General features: G+C 44.6%; 1 protein-coding gene across 1 annotated transcript in view; it reads left to right on the forward strand.

Moving 5' to 3' along the window:
- The window catches only part of DIAPH3 (diaphanous related formin 3), a 165,087-nt gene that overhangs the window by 101,242 nt on the left and 39,968 nt on the right, over positions 1–23,877 (forward strand). The window lies entirely within an intron of this gene.

Consider the following 23,877-nt stretch of genomic DNA (forward strand, 5'->3'; position numbering starts at 1 on the left):
TTGAGGAGGCTTATCTGGGGAACTAGATTAGCCTGTGCACTCCAACAGACACCAGCTGGGTGACTTTGGGCGAGTCACAGCTCTTCGGAGCTCTCAGCCTCACCCACCTCACAGGGTGTTTGTTTTTTTGGGGGGGGGAGAGAAAGGCGTTTGTAAGCCCCTTTGAGTCTCCCTACGGAAGAGAAAGGGGGTGGGATATAAATCAAAACTCCTCCTCCCCTTCCCCCTCCATAGAAACAAATAACATCATTGGAAGAAGCACAATCAATAAATTTAAAACCAGCAATAAAACCAATTAGGCTAGAATAATAGGTTAGAAAATATCCTGAAATCAGTATAAGAATGAGTGTAAAATGTTACACGTGGGATAGTTAAAACCCACTGTTGGGGGCGGGGGGGGGGAGGGTCCACAAATCTTTGCTCAGAAAACATGTATGCTTGGCACCTGGTGAGCCTTTGTCAAGATACCATGGCTGGCAAAGCTCAGCCTCTGTTGCAGACCTGCTGGGAGGGGGGGACAACGACAGAGCTTTTAATGGTGACATCAGTTGATGGGTGAATAGCTATGGGAAAAGGTGCTCGCGGTCCTTCTAAGTCAACTGTAGCACTTGTGCTTGAAAGAAAGCAAACATGTAGTGAACTTAAAGCTTTTAAATCTGGAAAAAGGCAGTCTGTGTAAGTTTACCTGCTGACAGGTTAGTTGCCCCTTTTTGGACCAGTCAATGTTTCCAAGCTGGCTTTGTAGGTAGTTCCTCATAGAGTATGTTTTACTGCTCCATCCTGGATGTAATTGGAGCATGAGTTCGTCTTCCAGGCTGAGCCACAGTTGGCCAACGAAATCTAACTGAATAAAGGTGCTGCCCCTCTCTCTACCTCATTTTGTGGCCCAGAATCAAACAGCATCTCCAAACTGTATGAACCTGTTTCGTCAAAGCCACCCTGTTTCTAGCTCTGTTCCCAGCTACTGTGTTCCCAGACAATTGATGCTGCTCTGCTTCCCAAGAGTTGACCTGACCTTTCTGATCTAGCAACGGTCCATGCAATGATCACCTCCAGGTTAGACTACTGTAACTCACTCTACGCGGGCTTGCCTTTAGCTATGATCCGGAAATTAAAACTGTTCAGAATGCAGCAGCCAGGCTGCTTACTGGCAGTTCGAGCAGGGATCGAATTACACCGATCCTATACCATCTGCACTGGCTGCCGATTGAGTTCCGGATTATGTTTAAAGTATTGGTTTTGACCTTCAAAGCCGTTCGCGCTCTCGGACCTGCATACCTGAGGGACCGCCTCTCCCCATATTGCCCCGGTAGGCCCCTCTGCTCCTCGGAGGAGGACCTACTCGTGATCCCTGGCCCAAAAATGATCATTCTGGCCTCGACGAGGGGCAGGGCCTTTTCAGCCCTGGCCCCTACCTGGTGGTACAGACTCCCTAGGGAGATCAGGGCCCTGCGGGACTTACAAAGTTTCTGCAGGGGCGCCACTGCAAAAGTGAACCTGGTTAAGAAATACATCTGCTACTGTGTGTCATCTGGATGCTCCCGTGGAGCACAAGGGGAGAACAGGTACCCAGACACCGTCCACATTTTTAATGGGTTCTGTTTTTATGTAATTGGTATTTAAATTATGTTTTAATGTATGTTTTAACCTGTTGTGAACTGCCCTGAGTCCTCAGGGGGAGGGCGGTATATAAAACTAATAATAAATAATAAATAAAAATAAATAAATAAAAATAGTTTACAGGTGCAAGGTGTGAGATATGGCAGAGATCTCAAGGATGTCATGAAAGCCTCAACAGTAAAACCCAATCTCACTTTTTCTGTCGATGCCAGAAAAGCTCTCCTGATTGTGCGAATACATTCTGGCTGCATTGTTGGACAATCAAAGTAGCCACACTGCCAAGTCTCCAAAAAGCAGTCTGGGTCGGATACAGTGAGGGTGTATGTGGCTTGGCTAATGAGGCTGCCAACAGGGCTGGGTCAGGATTTCAGCTAGAGCCATCCCATTGAAAGGACGCTTCCTTTAGTGGCAGGAAGTTGTCATGAGCCAGCCCTGGGTACTTACCAGGGCACAGAGGCAGAACCTGAGGACATAATGCAGCCAGAGTTGGCTGCTCCTGAGAAAGACCTGGCAGCAGAGTCAACTCCCAGCCCTTCCCTGCCTGATGACATACAGGTGGAGGAGCCTGCAGATCCTTCCAGGGAACCGAGTGATGAGCCAGCTGTGCATAGGAGGCAGAAGCAGAGGCTGCTACTGCAGAAGCACAGAAGGAGTGCTCGTTTGGCAGCAAGATATGGAAGATTAGAAGTCTTCATCTGATGAGAATTAATTCCTTGCAGAATCCCAGCCCCTTGAACAAGGCTCTCTATATAAGCCTTTCTGTGAGCTTGCTTCTGCCTGGGTGCAACAAGTGTGTTTCCTGCTGCCTCTGTGTATCTGGTATACTTCTGGTCTCCAGCCTGTTTACCTGATCTCCTGTGCCATGACCTGTTGGACTGTGACCTGACTACTCTTGTGCTTGCCTCTCGTTTGGCCATGTGAGGCCAGACCTGGCCATGCCCTGCCAGCTGGCAGCACAGAAGTTATCCCTTCACTTCCCTGCAGCAGTTCGTTGGCCAGGAGAATCAAGGCTATGCCCAAAGGCCTTTGAGACCTTTCCTCAAGTCCTTTCTGCCAAGCAAAACTGGGCCTAAAGCAGCTTTTCCAGAAGGCTGTTTAGGGGCGACTGAGTTTGTGGACTATAGGTTAAAGACCATTTGTTTTTTCCTGCCTGTCTGGAGTAGGGTTCTCTGCTTGTTCTGACACCAGGGGGTGCCAACGTTCCACTGTTTTGGTCCTGGGCCCGATGAGCTGGCGCTTTGAAAATTGGTGAACAGGTATTGAAATTAGTCGAATTTTTTAAAAAAACAACAACAACGAATCCTGCTATCAAACGAAGAGGCTGAAATAATATTTAGCTGGGACTTGTGCATAAGGAACAATGTGGTGTAAGCTGCGTAACCGCAAAGGCCTCTTCTGCCTCACTGTCAAGATGCTGCCTGATCAGCGTAATAATTGCTGTCGCTTTTTTTTTTATTTTTGGTGTATAAACACAGAATAATATAAGAGTGGTAATTATGACTGCAGCCGGGGAAACAGTGTAGTGTTAACACTGCCTTCATGGTAACCTTCACGCCGCAGACGGTGCAGACGGTGCAAGATCTGTTGCAACTCAAAAACTAATTAAGCCGCCTTCAGCTGACGCAGTTTTTGTCGTGAGGCCTTAATAGGCATATCAAATATTTATAGCCAGCATAAAGTGTGCTTAAGTGGCATAATAATCTTGAGCAGTGTTTGGGTTGTTCCCGTTTTAAATAATGGAAGTTAAAAGGCTTCCGTTGAAATGCCGAGTTGCACAGTTGGGCTGTAGGTGGTAGCCTCTGTCCGCTGCTCACGAGGAGAAAATAAATCTCTCTCTCTCTCTGTATATATATATAAATATATAATTTGGTGTGATCCATCATCAGGCAACTGTTCAAAAAGTAGCATTTTTAAACGCTCTCAGATGTCTAGTAGCAAAAATAAATGAAGGGCAGAGTGCATTAAGGGATTTCCAGTGGAGTCTCTTAGGGCAGAGCAAACGGCTACGAGGGAACGCTCATGGGACCGATTGTGCTATTACTGCCTTTAGCAATCACTTCCCAACTAATCAGTCTCTGGGCTTATGCCCTGTTTTAAGTGGAGCTGCTTTCTGTTGGCTAGGCAGGAGACAGAAAACAGGACACAGCCAATTACTCTCTGCTGAGTTAACCCCATTTCCCTTCATTCGGTACATGGCAGCACTGGCTTCTTTCGAGCAGCGCATTCTTCGGGGCTTGCTTGCTCTGGGCACACCTTTCGTCTTCTGAACGGGTGGAATTGTATATTATTTTGCAGGTAAACTTCAGTTAAAAACTGCAGCACTTCTGTGTCTCTAATCACTTGGGAGCTATGCTGGGCAATGCAGAAGAGAAGCAGAGACACGCTACCGCTGTGCAGTTGTACAAAAACGACTGTTCTCCTAATTTCAACATTCATTGAAATGTTTCCCTGCCACCCACTTCCAGTTTCTTATTTAGGCTTAAAATATTGTGGGTGCAAGATTCATTTATTTTATTTACCAATTTGTTTACTAAAACGTTCACACCGTCCTCATGGTTCAAGCTGACTTACGACAGTAGTTAAAAGCATTTCCAGTTAAAACTCAAAATAAGGTAGCAAACACCTAATCTCTCCCCTCGTTTAAAGGTGGCTGCTGCTCAAATCCCCGCTCCTTCCAAAAAAACAACAACCCAAACCCTAGCAAGTAGGCATGCCTCGCAGAGCCTCTTCAACATCTCCAAATAGGGGACTCTCCTCAACTCTTCAGGGAGCCAGTCCCACAGAACTGAAGCCACAATGGAAAAAGGCCGGGCTCTGGTCATTGTAGTTGGGTCACCCTGAGAGGTGGGATAGCCAGGGGATGACTGCCTGATGAACATAGTTGGTGCCCAGGGACATATGAAGAAGAAGAAGAGTTTGGATTTATATCCCCCCTTTCTCTCCTGCAGGAGACTCGAAGGGGCTGACAATCTCCTTTCCCTTCCCCCCTCACAACAAACACCCTGTGAGGTGGGTGGGGCTGAGAGAGCTCCGAGAAGCTGTGACTAGCCCAAGGTCACCCAGCTGGGGTGTGTGGGAGTGTACAGGCTAATCTGAATTCCCCAGATAAGCCTCCACAGCTCAGGCGGCAGAGCTGGGAATCAAACCCGGTTCCTCCAGATTAGATACATGAGCTCTTAACCTCCTACGCCACTGCTGGAAGAAGATGACCTTTCAGATATGTGAGGCTGGGTTGCAGTGGTGGGATTCAAATAATTTACAACCGGTTGTTTTGCAAGCACCATTTTAACAACTGGTTCTGCCGAAGTGGTGCGAACCGGTTGAATCCCACCACCGTTGGGTTGGCTTAAAAGGTCCTGAGTAACATATTGAATTGAACTTGGAAACCAGCTGGCCGCCAATGTGGGTGCTCATGGACATTCTTTCTGTCTGGGGTTTAAAATTGGACCTGAATGCATTTCCTTTACTCTTCTTGCATTTGATCAGCAGGTGTGTGTTGCCAATCTTCTTCATTTTGAGGAATTTAGTTCCTGGATTGACACTGATTGACAGAACATTAACTTGTTAGGACCCCAAGAGGGTACTGTTACAATAGAAACGCGATTCAGACTTGCTGTGAGGCATTCAAAAAGAAGAGTGGGTTTTATACCTGCTTTTGTCTACTGTAAGGAGTCTCAAAGTGTCTTGCAAACTCGTTTTCCTCTTCTTACAACAGACACCTTATGAAGCAGGTGGGCCTGCGAAAGTTCTCGGAGAACTTTGACCGGCCCAACGTCACATAGCAGGCTTTGTGTGGAGGACTGGGGAATCAAACCCTGTTCTCCAGATCACAGTCTGCCACTCATGTAGAGGAGTGGGGAATCAAACCCGATACTCTGGATTAGAGTCAACCGTTTTTAACTGCTACACCATGCTGACTCTCTGCTTAGTTTGAGTTTGCTGCTATCTTAAAAAAACACTTTGCTGGGAACTACACTTCCCAGAAGACCTTGTGAGCCCCACAGGAGTTTGGGCTCGCTGCAGGAGTTTGGGTTTGCGAGGTCTCCTGGTAAGTGTAGTTCCCACCAGGCTGTTTTTTCTAAGGTAGCAGCAAACTCTTAGCAGCAAATTCATGAATTGCTAGGACAACTAAGGTAAGAGGGGGAGGGACAGGTCCAGGTAATATTTTGCCCCAGGCACCATTCCCCATCCCCATCCTAAGGCACTGGACTTGTGTCATTGGCTTGCATTGGGCAGAAGAAACAGCCCATGCTGTGTATCTGTTTTTGGGCTTTCATATTTCTCTTCCAAAATTCCCATGGAGGTTGCAAGACATGAAGGAAGTACCTAGAAAGCAGCCTTCCAAGCTTTTGAAATAATCACATTGCTGACAAAGCTGCTTGGCAGTGAAATGGGTGAGATCTGGAATTTCTTGTCTACTTACCTGATTTCATTTTATATGTGAAAACGCTCAAGCTTGGCCTGCATTGAGACTATATATACCAGGATTTGTTGCGTTCTCCTGTTACAAGGACATTGTCTTGATTGTTGTTCATGCTTTGCATGTGGTTGCACTTAATTTGGACTGATAGCATTTAGACCAGGGGTCTGCAACCTGCGGCTCTCCAGATGTTCATTGACTACAATCCCATCAGCCCCTGCCAGCACAGCCATGCTGGCAGGGGCTGATGGGATTTGTAGTCCATGAACATCTAGAGAGCCGCAGGTTGCAGACCCCTGATTTAGACACTATTACACAGAGCTCCTTTCTTGTTCATATGGCAGTGTTGGTTGACGTTCTTGTAGCTTGGGTGTGGGGATAGAATAGCAGTCTGTAGGATGGGGGTTTGAACATGGGCTTTCCAGATCCTAGTCTGACCAAACACCACACAACACTTTGGATGCATTAGCTGCTAAAAGATTGATATATGCAAAAACACCGAAAAAAACCAAAAATCCGCCAGATAAGCAGGAATGGCTTCTACATGGTAAAATACATTTACAAATGCTTCAGAACAAAGATTTTACAAAGACTTCAACATGTTAAAAAAAAGATTTGCATTGGGTGGCTTTGATAGAGCACTTGTGATTTTGATGGACAGAAATATGTGCCATTGGTTTGAAAAGGGTGAGTTTGGGTTTGCTCCTTAAATGAATCGGTAACATTTGTGTAGTGTGTCTTGATGACCATTAGCTGATCCATCTTTCAAATAACTTGTTTGCTTTTGGTGAGCTCTGTTATTTTATAATTTAAAACCTGAGAAGACATGTTAAGCATATACTCGAACATCTTTTGCTTGCTTTTCCTTGGTTATTGTATTGTATTACTCGATCTGTATATCGCCCTCCCCCGAAGGGCTCTGGGCGGTGAACAACAACAGTATAATATCAAACATCAGTAATCATAACATCAAGCAAAAAAACCCCAATAAACATACCGTCAATAAACATAGGACCCCACCCCCTGCAGATGTTTCCAATGGGGTGGGTGGGGAAGGACTCTCACTCCTCCCCATGGGCAGCAGGTGGCAGCTCATCTGGTGGACTTCTGCTTGGTCGCCATGTTCAGCTCAGCTGTATACCATGGTCCCCAAGGTGGCACTGTAGATAGTTGAGGTCCCCTTAAAGTTGGAGCCTGACCTTTAATCCTCTGTCTCTATAGCTGTGGTGGCGAACCTTTGGCACTCCAGATGTTATGGACTACAATTCCCATCAGCCCCTGCCAGCATGGCCAATAACATCTGGAGTGCCAAAGGTTCGCCACCACTGCTCTATATAGTTTTATTTCTTATAGCAGGCCGGGTCCCCAACCCTTTTTGAGCTTGCAGGTTCCATCGGAATTCTGACACTTTATGGTAACAAAATGGCTGCTACAAGAGGCAGGGCCAGCCACAAACTGTAACTCTTCAGTGTAGCTCATCAACTCTTCAGCATTTCAGGCAGGGGTTCCGTTTAATAGAATACCTTTTAAAAACTAACATATTGTTTGAAAATGTTTTCTTGCATATACACAGCTTATCGTCAGTCATACAGTGAACGTCCTTGTGCTGGGGAGCAGCTGCTGCCAAAAGAACTTTTGAAAACTGCACAGCCAATCAGAAGCCGTGCTGGCCAAAAGCACCACCTGACCCCACCCTCTTTTTAAAAACACCAGAAATGTGTCCACAGGTGCCACGGCTGCCCTGTTGGGCAACCTGAGCTTATAGGAAAACAACTGTCAGATACTGCTTGAATTTCAAGAATTTCTTAGCATCCTGTTGCCCTCGAGAGCATCCGCAGGAGCAAAACGCTGATTGCTTTAGCTTAACAGTTTTACTTGATGGACCTAGAGGGGGCTTTTTGTGAGTGTGTGTGCGGGGGGGGGGGGAGCAGTCAGGGCACAAAGATCATTTTACCCTCTTTGCTCCTGATTAAAATATTTTCAGTGAACCTAAATTAATTTCACATAAACCATCTAATTAAATTATTCACTTCTTCTCTTGGGTTCTCCAAGCAGGCTACAGCCCGCCCATATAAAAGGCCATTTCCCACTGTGGAATCAGCTCTGTTGCTGCGGAGCAAACCCCTTTACCCCTTCCTGTGTCGGTTCTTATAAAATACTCGCCATCTGTAACCAATTCCCATATTCGAAAGACCCTCCTGCTTGGCTTTCTGGCTGCATTCGAGACGTGTGTGCGCCTCTGCATGTTTGTCTTAATTGTCGCATGAAGGAAAGCCCAAATAGAGCCATTTCAAATATTTTTAGTTAGTTACGCTTAGCAGCGCTGCATGTTTGGGAGAGAATGACACAGTTTCCCAATTAATCTTGCAAAATAAAGCAAACATGTGAAAGCGCTAGTGGGCACAGGCGTGGGCCAAAATCATGGCCGTTCGGTTTAGCAGCGATTACATGGTACACAGCCGAAGCCAAAGCCCCTGTGTCGTCTGGGCAACTCCAGTTGCCATAGCGATGAAACTCTCTCGCAAGAGCAGGGTGAATGCTAATCTTTGTTATCTGCTGTGTCTTCCTCAAGTTAGTACAGTTACTGAGCAGCCGGAGTTGCTGGATGGCGACTGCCGAGTACCCTCAAAAGCATCGATGCAGAAGACAATGGCATGCTTGACTGTAAATAGCACACTGAGTGCAGTGCTGCCGTGCAAACAGAAACACTGTCCGTCTTGAAAAGGAGGCAGCTGTTGATGGAGAGAGGAGGACTTGTTTAAATCTTCATTACACAGAGATCACTTTGACACTGGGGCTTGGGTGGAGGTGTCTTCCACAGGGTAACTCGGCCTCAGCATAGCAAGGGTAATTGGCTTTGGAGCATAACTGCTTCATCGGACTGGTACTTTCTATGCCACCTTCCAAGAGTACATTGGTTCTTTCTCAGCCCCACCTTCGCAGTAGTTAAATCTTGGAGGTTTCATCCTTTGACTTCATTCTGCGAGTTGGGATGTAGTTGATTGTAGCCTGAAACTGCTCATCGAGATCTTTTCTTCGGTGTCTGTCCTTTTCGAGTACGAGCTTCAGAATGAACAAGCACGGCAGTCGCTCAGTGATTTTGTGGGGCGTGTGTGCCGTTGGATCGGCGCTATTGATCAGAGGTGACTCAGGCATTTTTTTTAAAAAAAATGACTTTCAAGAGGTCTCTCTCTCCGTTTGTCACAAACGTACCGGCTAAATAATATGAAGAAATAAACTGCCTGAGTAACGGGCTGTCCTTACCGTGAATATACTGCTCAGCTGGCAAATCAGTAATGTGAATATAAAGGATCATTTCTGTCCTGTGTTTCTGACAATTGCTTTATTATACATCTGGTTGTGCACCATGGGAAAAAGAAACTTCTGGCATAAAGAAGGAGGGCAGCAATATACTGGGTTTTTTTTAATGTGCTGATAGATACACACTTCTGAATAGTCAGCAAGAAATCTATAGTCTGGATAATCCCCCCCCACACACACACACACTCCACGCACAAAAATTAGTGTTATGGAAACCTTTTGATTATTTGGTTCTGTAATAATTCAGAATGCAGAAACTGCATGGCAGGAGAGGGTCCCCATTCAAACATGTATCTCTTGTAGAATATTAGCAAGTCGTGGAGAAGGGGCCTGTTCTACCCGCCCTCCCGAGTGTAGTTATTTTCAGAAGATAAATTTTCAATTGGGGATGGGAAAAACCAGATGTATAACGTTCCCTTTTATTGTGAGCAAGGTTGAAAAGAGGGGCAGGGACCAGGGTCCAGGAAACCAGATTCCAATTGCCCTGAGCACCATTGCGGGACCCTGAGATTTGGCAAGTTCGTGTGATTTGCTTTCATTTGATGATTGTGTTGAATCTAGTGAATAAGGAGGGGTCCGAGGGAAGAATCTTTGTCTGCCAGTCCATGATTTTGTATTTTTGATTCTGAATGGGAGAGCTTCTCTGACATGGTAGCCTGTGGTACATTTGCTACATATTCAAAAGGAATGGAAATCCCTGAAGCTGTCAAGGTTCCATGTAAGTAACAGATGAAGGATGCAGGTTTTGTGAAAGAAGTTGACTAGCAGGTATGAGGATACAATTTAAGGAATTTCAGATAGCTTGTGTGTGTTTGTGTGTGTGTGTGTGTTGCTTACATTTATTATCCCCATAATTATTTCTTGTTAATTATCTGTGTAGAAACTATAGCTCAGGTTGTGTACCTGATGTGAAACAGTTAGGCCCACGGGACGCCTTCAAGGCTACAAAAAGTGCAAGCTTTCGTGTGCAGGAGCCCTTTTTCTCACATGGATATTTCAAAGCAGTGAAATTTTACAAAGTTGAATATAATATTGAAAGCTTTTTTGATCTTTGAGAGCAGTGTTTGCATGTATACCATTTGTCTGCATAATGTCTATCTGATTTTATTTCAGTTGAAATGTTTTCTGTCCCTTGTGCGTTGGCTTTGCTGTGCACATAGCCTCTTAGAATAAAGTCACACATCTTTGTTAGGAAACAAATCCAAAGTAGGAGCGTGATGAGAACCTCAGTAGAGACGCCGGCCTCTTCATCTGCTTCACACTCCCTATGCTGATTTTCCTCACCCAAGCTCTTCCCCCTAAATCCAGAAAACCCTGCAAATGTTTCTGGGTTGTTGTTGGGGATTTTTTCCCCCTGCTATTTCCTTTCACACTTGGCTGCCTTACAGCATTAGATGCCACTGGGAAGGCAGCAGGTGAGTAGACTGTAGCAGCCAGTGTGCCGGACAGCTCAGACAAATGAGTAAAATCCCATTTGAATCTCAGAAAAACAGCAGAAAGAGCCATTCCTTATGTGTCGGACTGTTTAAAAGGGGAGGGGGGAGAGAGAGAGGAAGTCCCCTCTCAAGACCCTAAAAAGTCTTTTACAAAACTCTCTCTCTGTGTGTGTGTGTGTGTGTGTGTGTGTGTGTGTGTGTGTGTGTGTTCAGATAATGCTTCATCAGATTTTTATTTCTATCTTCCCTGCGGTTCACTTACCCGTGTCTGGCACTGTCTTCCTACTCCGCGTGCTGCATATTCAAAGCTTTCTAGGCAAGAGCCACGTCCTCTCTGTATTTGCTAGAGTCCTTCGCCAGCTGCCGGCAGTTTACATAATTCTTCTGAAGTGGTTTGAGGACAGGTTAGTTTTAGACTTCTGAATAAGTACACAGGCGGTGTCACCGGCCACAGCACTTTCTGATCCCAAGATTAGTGGGTCTTGACTCTTCTTATAAGAGTGCAGCAATTCTATTTTTTTTAAAGTGGTTTTTCTCTTCTTCCTTTTTTGTTCTAGTTGTGGAAGCCCCTGAGGAGACTCACTTTAGCAAATGTAACCTTTTTCCTCAAAAGTGGAAGAAGAGGCCATGTGCTGAAAAGAATCAGGCACCTTGGAGACCTTGTACTCCTTTATGTTCATGTCAACGGGGCAGATATTCCATCTTACAAGAAGCCTTTGCTATGGCTTCTTTGACTTGGGCTGTTAACCATCTTCAAATCCAAACTGACTTCTTTAAACAGGATGCAGCTCCCATGTAATGAAGGAGGATTTGGTTTTCCTGATCGTTGATGTCATCAAGCATATTTGTTAACTTGTACGAATTATTGGGATTGCTCTTAGAGAGCAGCAGTGGCTTAGTGGCTAAGAGCAGGTGCACTCTAATCTGGAGAACTGGATTTGATTCCACACTCTGCCACTTGAGCTGTGGAGGCTTATCTGGGAAGCTAGATTAGCCTGTGCATACCAACACACACCAGCTGGGTGACCTTGGGCGAGTCACAGCTCTTCAGAGCTTTCTGAGCCCCACCCACCTCACAGGAAAGGAGGGAAAGGAGATTGTAAACTCCTTTGAGCCTCCTTACAGAAGAGAAAGATCCAAATCCAAACTCTTCTTCTTATCAGCTGGATTTTTTGTTTTGGGGCTGTTTTGTAAGTTTCTTGTCTGGTGACCCTCTTTAAATGGAATGTGTTAGGGTCTGTTCCTGCTAAAATGGATCCTTTACCTTCTGCAATTGCTGCAGTTAGAGAATTATGGCGCATTATGTTAGGGCAATACAAATTGATTCACTGCACATTCAGTGTTAACATTATGAACCAATTCAGATCTAAAAATTGGGAAGAAATCTTTTTTTAATGGAAGGCATAGAGAGATAGGGGGATTTTTTTTTTTTTTGCTTTTGACCAATTAATAGACTATGATGATGAGTATTGGTTATTTCCACAGCTAAGCTAGACCTAACTGTGAATGCTGCAACGTATGTTGGCATTTAAATGTGGCCCCGCAGCGCTGTTTCCCACTCTCCTTTACTCTTGGAAATTCATTGAATCAATGCAGAAAATTAGGTATTTGATGCAGTCTCTGAAATGAATGGACTAATGGAGCCTTTTTAACCTGGACAATACTTGCATGTTTTAAGATTACAATGCCAACACCTTTTAAACACGTCGGGCATATCCAATTATTTGTTATTCTAGGGAAGAAGTAATCACAGGTAAAAAATAGTTCCCTGTGCAAACACTGAATCAATACTGACCCATAGGGCGATGCCATATCGGGACATTTACTAGGCAGACTGTGGTTGTTGGGTTGTTTGCTATAGCCTCCCCCAGTTGTCCACACTTTACTCCCAGCAAGCTGTGTATTCATTTTACTGACCTCAGAAAGATGGAAGGCTGAATGAACCTTGAGCTGGCCACCTGAAACTGACTTCTGTCGGGATCGAACTCAGTCATGAGCAGAGCTGTGACTTCAGGACTGCTGCTTCCCACCCTGTACCCCTTTTGTACTAGAATGATCATTGCTCTTTGAGGATGCTTCTATATTTGTGCACTGTTTGGCTGTCTCCTGGAAGCTAACTGATGGTCAGTGAAAATGGACCCTCTGTGCCTTTACTGTTGTTAGAAGACTTCTGTTACAACACTGGAGGGATAAACAACTACCTCCTGTAATCCAATGGAGTACAAAATCTTATTAGCATGTGCATATGTGGCATGTGAACAACTCCACATAGACATATTTTTAGATATTTGGAAAGCTGTCAGGGGAACACTTATCTGAAGTACATTGGTGAAGGCATCTAATCTCAAATATAACAAATCAGTGCTGCTTCGATATATGTAACCAGCTTGCTTCTTTGATGTACGTAACCAGCCTGCTATATGTTACCACTGCCCTCTGTGTATTCTTTCCTTGACCTAGGTTTTATGGCTTTACATGCTGTGTAGCAAACTAGGCTTCCCCTGTATCGTCTGTCCCGTGAGAAAAGAGTTACAGCTGTTACCTTGTGAACAGGAGACCAGGTGGCTCCTTAGCTATCTGTCCTGACCTTGGGGCAGTCTCGGTTCCAGAGACTGACTCTGGGAAGTTGGGAGGGGGGACCTTGTGAGGGATATATGGGACTATAGAGGCCAACTTTGTTAGAACTGGCTTGGCCAAGTATGGTGCTTGAATAACGCAGCTGATTTCTACTTCACCGTCCGTTTATTGGCTTAAGGTTACGAGACCTAACAAAAGCTTTCATAGATGCTTCTCTACAGACTTGCCACCATTACTGTTATATTTTGTTATTTTTTTAAAGTTCTTTTCTGTTTGGGGTTTGCAATTAATAAAAATTAGAAAATATTCAAACTGAAGGTGTAACAATAAGTGCTATTGAACAGTAAACTTAGTAAAATCAAATGGTCAAATCCGTTTTATAGGGATTACAGGAATGAAATTGCTGTGGCTTAAATAGGGACCAGGTCACCCTAAGTGTGGACCCTGTGTCTGTCTGTCTCAAGGATCCACTATCTACCCTCTCCCAGATGCCCTATCCTTCGAAGCCTGGAGGTGGCACATGTGTTCCAAGCACTAGACTTGCTCGTTTATAGTTCTGCTATTCCTTGTAAGTTTCTAGAGCACCTACTTCAGGCTCCAAGCACAGCATGGGAAGCAAAGGGAAAGCCTTTCAGCTGTTGGCGCTGGCATTGGCAGAAGACCTTGACTGTAAAATAGGAGGCCCTCATTGCAGACGGCTAAATCTGTCCTGCCTCAGAACCATCACGAGTCGGGGTTCAGCCAGTTAACAACCTTCTGCTATTTCAATGTTGCCTATGATAATCCACTGACTGAAGATTGGTTACAACTGAAGAATAAGCTTTGTACTTTATTTTGTTTGATAGGCTAGATAACCACACACGCGCACACACGCACACACACACGGATACATAAAATGATGAGTCCATTATAAAGTAGGAATAGAAAGCACCCTTTACCTCCAATATTTAATATCTCAAAATCTTGTGGGCATGGAAGTGAATGCTGAAGCACAGTTTGGTTTCTTTCCTCTACCAAGTCTGCATTCAAGGTGTAACATTTGGCTAATTTTAGAGGCAAGCCAAGAGTTTCTTTGAGTGCGTGGCTCAGTGTTTCCCAACCTTTTCGACATCGTGGTACCCTTGACCTCGCTCTTCATATCTCAGGGTACCCTTAAGGTTCATTTGATATTTTTTTTTTGCATTTTTTAGGGTTTTCTTCCGTTTTTGGCCTGTAGGTGGGAGTGGCAAGCACGGGGAGGGGAGGGAAAGCAGCATTGGCAGCCGCGTTGTTTGTTTGCCTAAATTCGACATGGATTGGGGAGATTTAAAGGGAGAGCTCCGTTTAAATCTACCCCCCCCCAATCCACACCGAATTTAGGCAAATAAAACAATGCTGTTTTTCAGTGTTGTTTAAAGGGAGCCCATGAAGCTTCCAACCCCCACCCCCTCAAAATCCATTTGATTCCAGTGGGGGGGGGGGGCAGGCGGTAGCATTGTCATAGTACCCTTGGGATGTACTCATGGTACCCCAGGTTACCACGGAACCCTGGTTGAGAATCTCTGGTGTGGCTCCTTCATATGGTTGTACAATATTTTTTACCTTTTACTCTTTTTTACCTTTCATTCCTACTGTTTTTGGAATGGGAATACTGTTTGTGGGCAGTTAAATAGGCAAAAGACTTTGGGTAGTTTTTGTATTTCGGAAATTATCTTCGGGTTCTACTCAACAAGGACAACAGTTTATATTTCACAGCCATTTTACAAAAGCTGTCAAAGAATGGGGTTTTTTTTCTTCCTTTGGTCATTCAGTTCTTTCTGCACTCTGCTTTCTTACTCCAAGGAAATAACTTGCTTCACACGCTAAAGAAACTACATTTCTAAGATGTAGTGGTGAACAAATGGATTCGGGCTGCCTTTAGATCATCACCTTTGAGATAAATCAGGAGCCCTTCTTTCTCAATGATTCTGGCACAGAAAAGAGACTCTTATTTTTATTTTTAAGTTTCCCTGGTGGTTACTCAAAGTTTATGAAAACCTTTTTGTGGTGGGTACTTTACAAGCCCAAGGAGATTTATTTATGCTTGCCTATGCTTCTTCTTTTCCCACTGGTGCGTCGTAAGCAACATACTATTAAATGTGGGGGTAGTTGAGCGATGCAGATTTCAATCATTTTCTGTTTTGTGTTACTATTTATTAATATGCAAGTTGCGAGTACTTTGGAAGACATCTAAATTTCAATTAAAAATACCTTAACATCCAAAGAAATGAAAGTCTGTGCTATCTGAAGAGAAGAGATAATTATCTAAATGAATGAAACCTCTTCTGTTTGGTTTGTCAATTTGCCACATCCTGGATAGAAAATGGGACTGAGGCATTGAGAATTCCCCGAACGAAAGTTCTTTTAAATGCCTTGTTCGCATAGCTGTCCATTTAGAAACGGAATACACAAATATAGCTGTTTTTGACATTTTTGTCAGTATTTTCAAAGCTATTGAACGGGATGTCATTAAAATTATATATGAAGGATGTTCATTTGAAATGTATATCAATTTTTATAACTCTTTTAACACTTCTTAGAAGTATTTTAGGTATTTCTTCTGTAAAAAAGATCTTAGAACTTGACATTTGTTAGAATATCAAATATTTTGGTTTGAAATTTCTCGTGCACCTTTTGACTTCCTTCATGTGATGGGCATCAGTGAAGTTGTTGGGATCTGTTTCCTGGCTGGAATATATATATTCCAGCCAGGAAACAGCTATATATATATGAGTCCAACATGAAAGAGAGAAGACCAAAAACAGAGGAGAAGGACTCTTTAGAAAAGGGTGGGTTGTGTTTTTTTGTTTTTTTTTGATGTGGCAGTTCTTGGATATGACATGTTGGAAAACTTGTAATCTAAATGCTTCTGCTTGAAGAAATTAATACTGAACATAGTAGGGCTCTAGCATAAATTTGGCTGTTGGAGAGACAAGACAAAGATGAAAAAGGGCTCTTCTCATGGGTCTCTTGTTTCTGAGTCATCCATGGGGCAAGCTTAGGTTGTGCATATGCAAGAAGAAGAGTTTCTCTCCTGTAAGGAGACTCAAAGAGGCTTCCAATCTCCTCCCCACCCCCACCCCCACCCCCCACCAAACAACAAACACCCTGTGAGTTGGGTGGGGCTGAAAGAGCTCTGAAGAACTGTGACTAGCCCAAGGTCACCCAGATGGCGTGTGTTGGAGTGCACAAGCGAATCTGGTTCCCCAGATAAGCATCCACAGCTCAAGTGGCAGAGCGTGGAATCAAACTCAGTTCTCCAGATTAGAGCGCACCTGCTCTTAACCACTACGCCACTGCTGCTGTCTTGCTCAAACTGAAAAACCAGTCTAATGTCAGCAAACTAGACTCTGTTGGCCCTTTGTATCATATTTCTGCTGGGTTGTTATTGTTGGAAGAGAAGGACTTAATGCTGTTACACTGTTTCCTGCCTCATCCTACAGAGGGGTTTTTACTATAGATAGCCAGTAGCTAGATAGGGACCTAGGAATTGACACCTTTACTCTATCATGCTGGCGCTAGCCCTTTGATGTTAGACTGATACTCTCAGGGACTTCCTTCCTTCCGGCTTCTTTCTCGACCCCTCTCCATCTTATTCCTAGTATGCCTAGAGCACAGGTGTCAAATTCGCGGTCCTCCAGATGTTATGGACTACAGTTCCCATACAGTTCCCATAACCCCCTGCCAGCATGCTGGAGGGCCGCGAATTTGACACCTATGGCCTAGAGGAAGGATGCATCCATCCCCATTCAGCTAAATTAGGATAGCATAGTTAACCTATCTAACTACCTTTCTATCCAGAATGGAGTTCACTAATAAATACTCTTTTTATTAGATTAGAAACTACAACTGACTCCGACTTGCTTTTGTGTAAGCTTGCTGCACATTGTGATCCATCACACAAATGCACACGAGGTAAGGCTTCTGCTGTGCTATTTAAGCCACCCGTGCACTCTGCTAACTACGAATAGGGATAATCTCCAACTACCAGGAGCACTTATCCCAACAAGTATAAACTGGAAGACCAATCCTTGGCAGTGTGCCATGATGGCGCTCAACTTCAGGAGAGTGCCGGCCAGTGTCTCTCCCCTGAGACCAAGCTGTCTGGTGGCACAGACCAAGGAACCTGGCTCCTGCTACTACATTCCCAGGTTTAGGACCCTTGTATCATCCAAATAGCTCTTGCCCATCTGACACACATATGGTTGGTCTTCCTTATAATGTTCTTTCTGTAGAAGGATGGGCACTTAAGAGCAGACATGAGCAAAAGGATGCAAAGACAGGGGTGATAACATACCTTGGTATTGTGTTAAAGAAGCATGATACGCACGCAGTGCTAATAATTCTGTAGACTTTCCGTCTTCATTTTACAGGGCAGTGTTTAAATGTCATTTCCATAAAATGAATACTTAGCAGGGAAATTTTTTTCTAGCATGTAGGACCAAGGCTCCTGCGAAGCTTTTCCCACCCAATAGTAACAAATTAAGATTTATTTACACTAAAGGTCACATTTATTGCATCCTTCTTTTACACCGTCTGATTTTATAACATACTGAACAAATTTAAACCGAATATAAGCCACTGAAAGATTCTTGCTGTAAAAGTGGTATGTCCCATTATAGCTATCTGTCTTTACCTATCTTTTCTGGTGCTGCTGCTAATACACTCTGTATAAAATTTGGCAATGTGATACATTCTACTTCTGTTCCATTGGCAATATGTAACTGGGGAGTGACCATTTTCCAAAGTGACCTTGTTGAGAACAGCAAATGTGTTGAATGAACCATAATTTCTTCCTGCAATACTTTTCTTTCACATGTCAGCCCTGCAATGGTCTGGGTGAGGTGATGGAGTCATGATTAATGTGTTTATCACTAATACTCCTTTGCAACTTAGCATTTCCAACTCATTTCCAACTCTTTTGCAAATCGGCACATACCAACTCGTTTTTCCTAGATGTCTGTCACTAGAATGAATACGTGTGCATTTGAGTTGTGTGATTTTTTTCCCCTTTCTGTTCATGCAAGAGCATAATTCAGCCTTTGTACTGTTGTTTATTAATGTAAGCATACAGTTTGAGGTGCAACATTATGCAAATATTTTCTACATGTGCATAATTACATCTTGATTTGCAAGATTACAAATTCCATTCCTCTACCTTTTGATTTGACTTGGCTTATATTAGCCCCAAGAAGAGGGATGTGAACTTGTGTGTTCCCCCCTTCCAAAAATTCCATTGTTGTTATATTATCAGAAAACAAAAAGGCGTGTGGCCCATGGCACCTTCCAGAGAAGCTGGACATTGGTAATAAAACAGGCCACATTTTCTCTAAGTTGATAAATGTATGTCATCTTAGTCTGCAGATAAGAGATAAGAACTGAGAGTTCTTCCTATAGAAAAAGATTCTCAGCAGATGGACAACTGGATGTCTAACAGAGGATTCACAGTCTCTGAGAGCCAGAGGCGTATCTAGGCAAACTGGAGCCTGGGGACAAACCCTGCGTTTGGCACCCCCCCCCCCCCCCCCGGTATGGGTGGCCACCCTCCCCCACCATGACCAAACAATTATTTTTTTCCACCAGCTCACAAAACACCTCCTACCCCCAGCAAAACATGCATGGCTTTCTCCCCACCAACTTTCTTTCCTAATTGTGTCCTCACACCAACCCTATGAGGTAGGTTGTTAGCCTGAGAAACAGCTCCAAGCCAGTGAAAGTGGGTATTAAGCATGTAAATATCTCACAAATCACCCCCTGCAAAACATTTACCAAACAAATGTTATTTCTCAAAAAACACCTCCAGTGGAATCCACCCCCCCAAACAGCATCACTTTCTTTTTTTTAAAATGTCTTTATTGATTAAAAAAAGAGAATTTATACATAAACAAAGAAGATCACTAACTTCACTGTTTAAGTTAGTGAAAGAAAAGGGAGATTCAGTGTGAGAGGGGGTGGGCGAGGATAGAGTTGGGGAGGGGATAGGAGGGGAAAGGGGTAGTGTTAAAGAAAGAAGGGATAAACACCAATTACATCCAAACATAAATATCCATAACAGCATCACTTTCAATGGTGTTTAAACTAGGGAGTCCAGATTCTTCTTTTAAATCCACCTTAAAGGGAGGATCTGGGGTCCCCAGTTAAAAGAACATTGCAAGTGATGCTGTTTTGGGGTGGATTCTCCCCCACTCTGAAACAGCATCACTTTCAATGTTTAAACTGGGGATCCTGCTCAACTTCCAAGATCTGATGAGTTCAATCTAGTGTGGGCCATCCAGGACAGGCAGGTGGTAGAAAGTACTGTCAAACCACAGCTGACTTATGATGACCCACATAGGGTTTTCAAGGCAAGAGACGTTTAGAGGTAGCTTGCCATTGCCAGTCTCTGAACATCCTTGGTTGGCCTCCCGTTCAAGGTAGGGTAAAATGTAATATGTCAGGTTTAAACTCAGAACTTATGAGACCTGAAAAGATGTATCGGTTCTTGCAAATATGTATGCTATTTAAGAACACTTTTCTTCACAGGCAATAGCATTGGACTGTACAAAATAATTCACAGTTACTCAGCGGCATACCGCTAATGAGACATGGGGTATCCCATGTCCCCAGGCGACGCCATCTGATCTCGTGGGGGGGCACCAAGTGCAGAAACTGGCCAGGGAGGCTGACTGCGGTGGCTTCCTGAACTGGTTGCTGCTGAGCCGCAGCCACAGGCTGGCTTCTGCCCGATAGCCGGTCTCCTTGTCAGCAGGGAGGCAGGAGCTGGCCTGTGGCCTGTGGCCGGCTCTTGGGCAGGAGCTGGCCTGCGGCTGCAGCTCACCAACAAACAGCTCAGGGGGTGGGAGGTTCTGCCGACTGAAGGAGCAGTTTGGCAGGGCCGGGTCAAGGGGCGGCCCGTGGCAGGCTCCCGGCCCAACTGCTCTGGCCCACTGGGTGCTCCTCAGCCTGCCCCCACCAGATCCAGCCCTGCCAGGCTGTCCGGGACTGCTGCCACCGGAGCAGCTGCCGGCTAAAGTATCGGGGGTAGGGGGGCACCTGGAGCAGGTGTTGCCCCTGGGCGCCATTTCCCCCCGGTACTCCTCTGCAGTTACTTGAATAAATGATTAAGAAGAGTATTCTATAGTACTAGATATAGCTTTCTGTAGTAGAATCGTGCTATGCAATTTTGCATGTAACTACTGGTGCTTTGCTTCGGTTTTGTTTTCAGATTTCTGGTTGATTCTACAACCCGCATTCTATTGCACTGTTTAGCAAACGTCCCATCCTGTTGTATCATCCAGCTTCAGTTCTAATGAGAAAGCCAGACTATAAATAAAAAAATGAAATATTCAAAGGAAGGATTATTTATATGCATTAAAAATAAATTTAGAAAATAACATGTTGATTAAATGTTTTCAGTGCTTTGCCTGTCTGTGCCTCCTTTAGTCAACACCTCTTTGTTTCAGCTTATCAGAATCAATGTCCTATTTTGAGTTCTGAGATTTTTTTTTCCTTGCAAGCCCATTCAAACTATAGATCTCTCCCCCACATTTTGAGCAAGGACTTTTACATTAAATCTTTGCTGTCCCAGAACTTAGGGAGTAATATCACCCACAACAGAGTCGTGGCTCTTCTCTCCAAGTGCCAATTGCTGATGATGTACTGTGCAGATGAGATGGTGGTTGGCTGGACATGTAGTACTACTGTCTCTTTAAGCAAAAAAAAAAGTGTCACCAACATTACCTGCCTATGCAAAATTCAAAACAAAACAATACATGTCATAGCAAAACTGAATTCCCCTCTGGGTTGAAGCCCATTGCACACAAGCCCAGTGAATGTTGGCTGTGTTCCCAGCATGATTAGCCCTTCTGGTATTTCTGCAAAGCAGGGCTTCTTCTTCCACTTTCGTGAAGCATTATGTCATCGATGTGGTCATTGGAAAGGTGGTGCTGTAGTCTCTGTTCCGTTGAGCCTTTGAATAAAACAGATTTACCGTTTCCTGTGTTATTTTGTCCATGCATGGTTTACTGGACAGCTCTCACCTAATTGTTGATGCTAGTTTGCTCATCTTCCATGTGGGACTTTACGGAAGGCCACAAATAGGAAGAACAGTGTTGCACTTACCTGTAACTGTTATTCGTAGAGCGCTCCACATACTTTTCCCCCCATCCCTGCTGAGACCTGTTCCTTCTATTGGGCATTGGATTCTCCAGGGCGGCTTCAAGGTGAGCTGCAGGGAGCACTCTCTCTGCCTCCTGATCATGTGCTGTTTGGGCGGGGAAAGGTAGCTCATCCTGCTGGAGGAGAGGGGAGAGAACGCTCAGGGAGCTCTAGCAAGTTCTTTACAAAAACTGAAATATCTCTTCTGCAGCTGGCCTGCATCAGCACAGACCCAAGTGTGTCTGCATAGAAGACCGCTCTACGAGCAACCGTTGCAGGTGAATGCAATGTTGTTCTGTGTATTGTCGAAGGCTTTCATGGCCGGAATCATTAGGGTGCTGTGTGGTTTCCGGGGTGTATGGCCGTGTTCTAGCAGCATTCTCTTCTGATGTTTCGCCTGAAGATGCCAGCCACAGATGAAGGCGAAACGGCAGGAGAGAAGGCTACTAGTACACGACCATACAACCTGGAAACCACACAGCCCCCCAATGTTGTTCTGCCTTCTTAACATCCGGCCTTTTAAAATGGGAGGCCATTAACACTTTTTTAAAAGTTTCTAGAACAGTGGTGGTGAACCTATGGCACTCCAGATGTTCATGGACTACAATTCCCATCAGCCCCTGCCAGCATGGCCAATTGGCCATACTGGCAAGGGCTGATGGGAATTGTAGTCCATGAACATCTGGAGTGCCATAGGTTCACCACCACTGTTCTAGAAGCTACGATTAATTCCAAAGCTGTGTGATTCAAAAGTAGTGTTTTCCTAAACCCGTTGTTATTTGTCTTATTGGCGCTATTTATTTTCAAGCAGCATGCATGGAAATTTAAATGACTAACTTCTACCTAAATTGTGCTTCATATGCAGCCCTATGTTTAGAACTCGGGCAAATATCATATGCCACGATGGCCTGGCTGAGAACTGTCAGATACTGGCTACGTATCCACTATTTGCAGGATCACTCCAGTTTGTTACTGTAAGGAATTCCATAGAAGCAGAAATAAAAGGCTTTTGGGAGTAAAAGTCCATTTATTAAGACATCTTAGAAAGCTCAGAAGCCTGCGCGAGTGTAGGAATGGCACTTCCATGCCAAGAAGCACAGGTTATAACACCATTCACTTACATCCCCTTCCTGCTTCCCATTAGGAGCGGTGTCTTCATCTCAGCGCCAAAGATAAAGTCTCCGCTTGATGCATCTGTTGCCCATCGCCCGGGCTGTGGAATGCACTCAAAGGTTACTTCACCATCAACACCATTGAATCCTTTACACTCTGCCTCCCGAAGAAGACCCCTTCCCCAGGTTTTATCGCGGAAGAAATTGCGATTGGAAAGCAGAAATAAGGGTGGGGGCTTCAATATTGAATAAACCCATTGATTATACCCAGAGGAATATCCCGCAAGAGACTAAATATTGCAGCGTTCGCGATTAAAGCGAGAGTCAGGATAAGCGTCAATTTACGTAGTGCTTGTGGCGTAATAATAGTCGGTGGGGGCCCTCCCGGTGAATTCGTGCCAGACATCGAGGCCGGGAGCCTCCTTGAGCAAGCTGGAATGGAAGACAGGATGGATGTTACTAAAGAGAGTTAAGGCAAATCTAAAGCGGGCAGTGACATCATTAATCACTTTAGTAATCTGAAAAGGTCCCTAAATCTCTTGCCAAGTTTGGAATATTTATGCGTCTGAGATTTTTTTGTAGACAAATACACCCAGGAGCCCTACGCAGAGGAAAATCCGGCGGTGTTTATCCGCTTACAGTTTTAGGAGTCCTTTGCTTGTTGTAGGCGGTCTGGACGACTTCCATCCCTCGACTAGGGATGAAATCCATTGTTGAAATTCTAGGGGGGTCCAAAGCTGCTGCGGGTAGTTGTAACATGGCGGGAAGGAGCTGACCAGACACAATTTCAAAGGGGTTTTCTTTGTACTACTATGAACACGCATTGTTGTAGGCGTACTCATAAGCCGGAATAAGCTTCGCACCAATTGTCTTGGTGGTAGTTGGTGTAACAAGCGTAAATACTGCTCTAGGGTTCTGTTACGTTCTCTCCGTCCTAGTCACTTTGAGCGTGGTAGGGGGCGGCGGCGGCAGCTGCTAACAACCCCAAAAACGCTTTCCAGAACTTTGAGATGAATTGGGGCAGCGGTCGGAGACCACCTTAGGGAATGGAGCGGTAAACATGTTGAATAAACAGCCGTGCCAACTTAGGGCCGGGGGGATGGAAGCACATGGAATAAAATGGGCTTGCTTAGAGAATAAGTCTACCACCACCCATAAAACCGTGTTGCCATGACTTTTCGGGCAAATCTGTAATAAAATCCATGGAGATGACTTCCCAAGGCGGGAGGCTACGGGA

Source organism: Sphaerodactylus townsendi, linkage group LG04, assembly GCF_021028975.2.
Source record: "Sphaerodactylus townsendi isolate TG3544 linkage group LG04, MPM_Stown_v2.3, whole genome shotgun sequence".
Taxonomy (NCBI): Eukaryota; Metazoa; Chordata; class Lepidosauria; order Squamata; family Sphaerodactylidae; genus Sphaerodactylus; species Sphaerodactylus townsendi.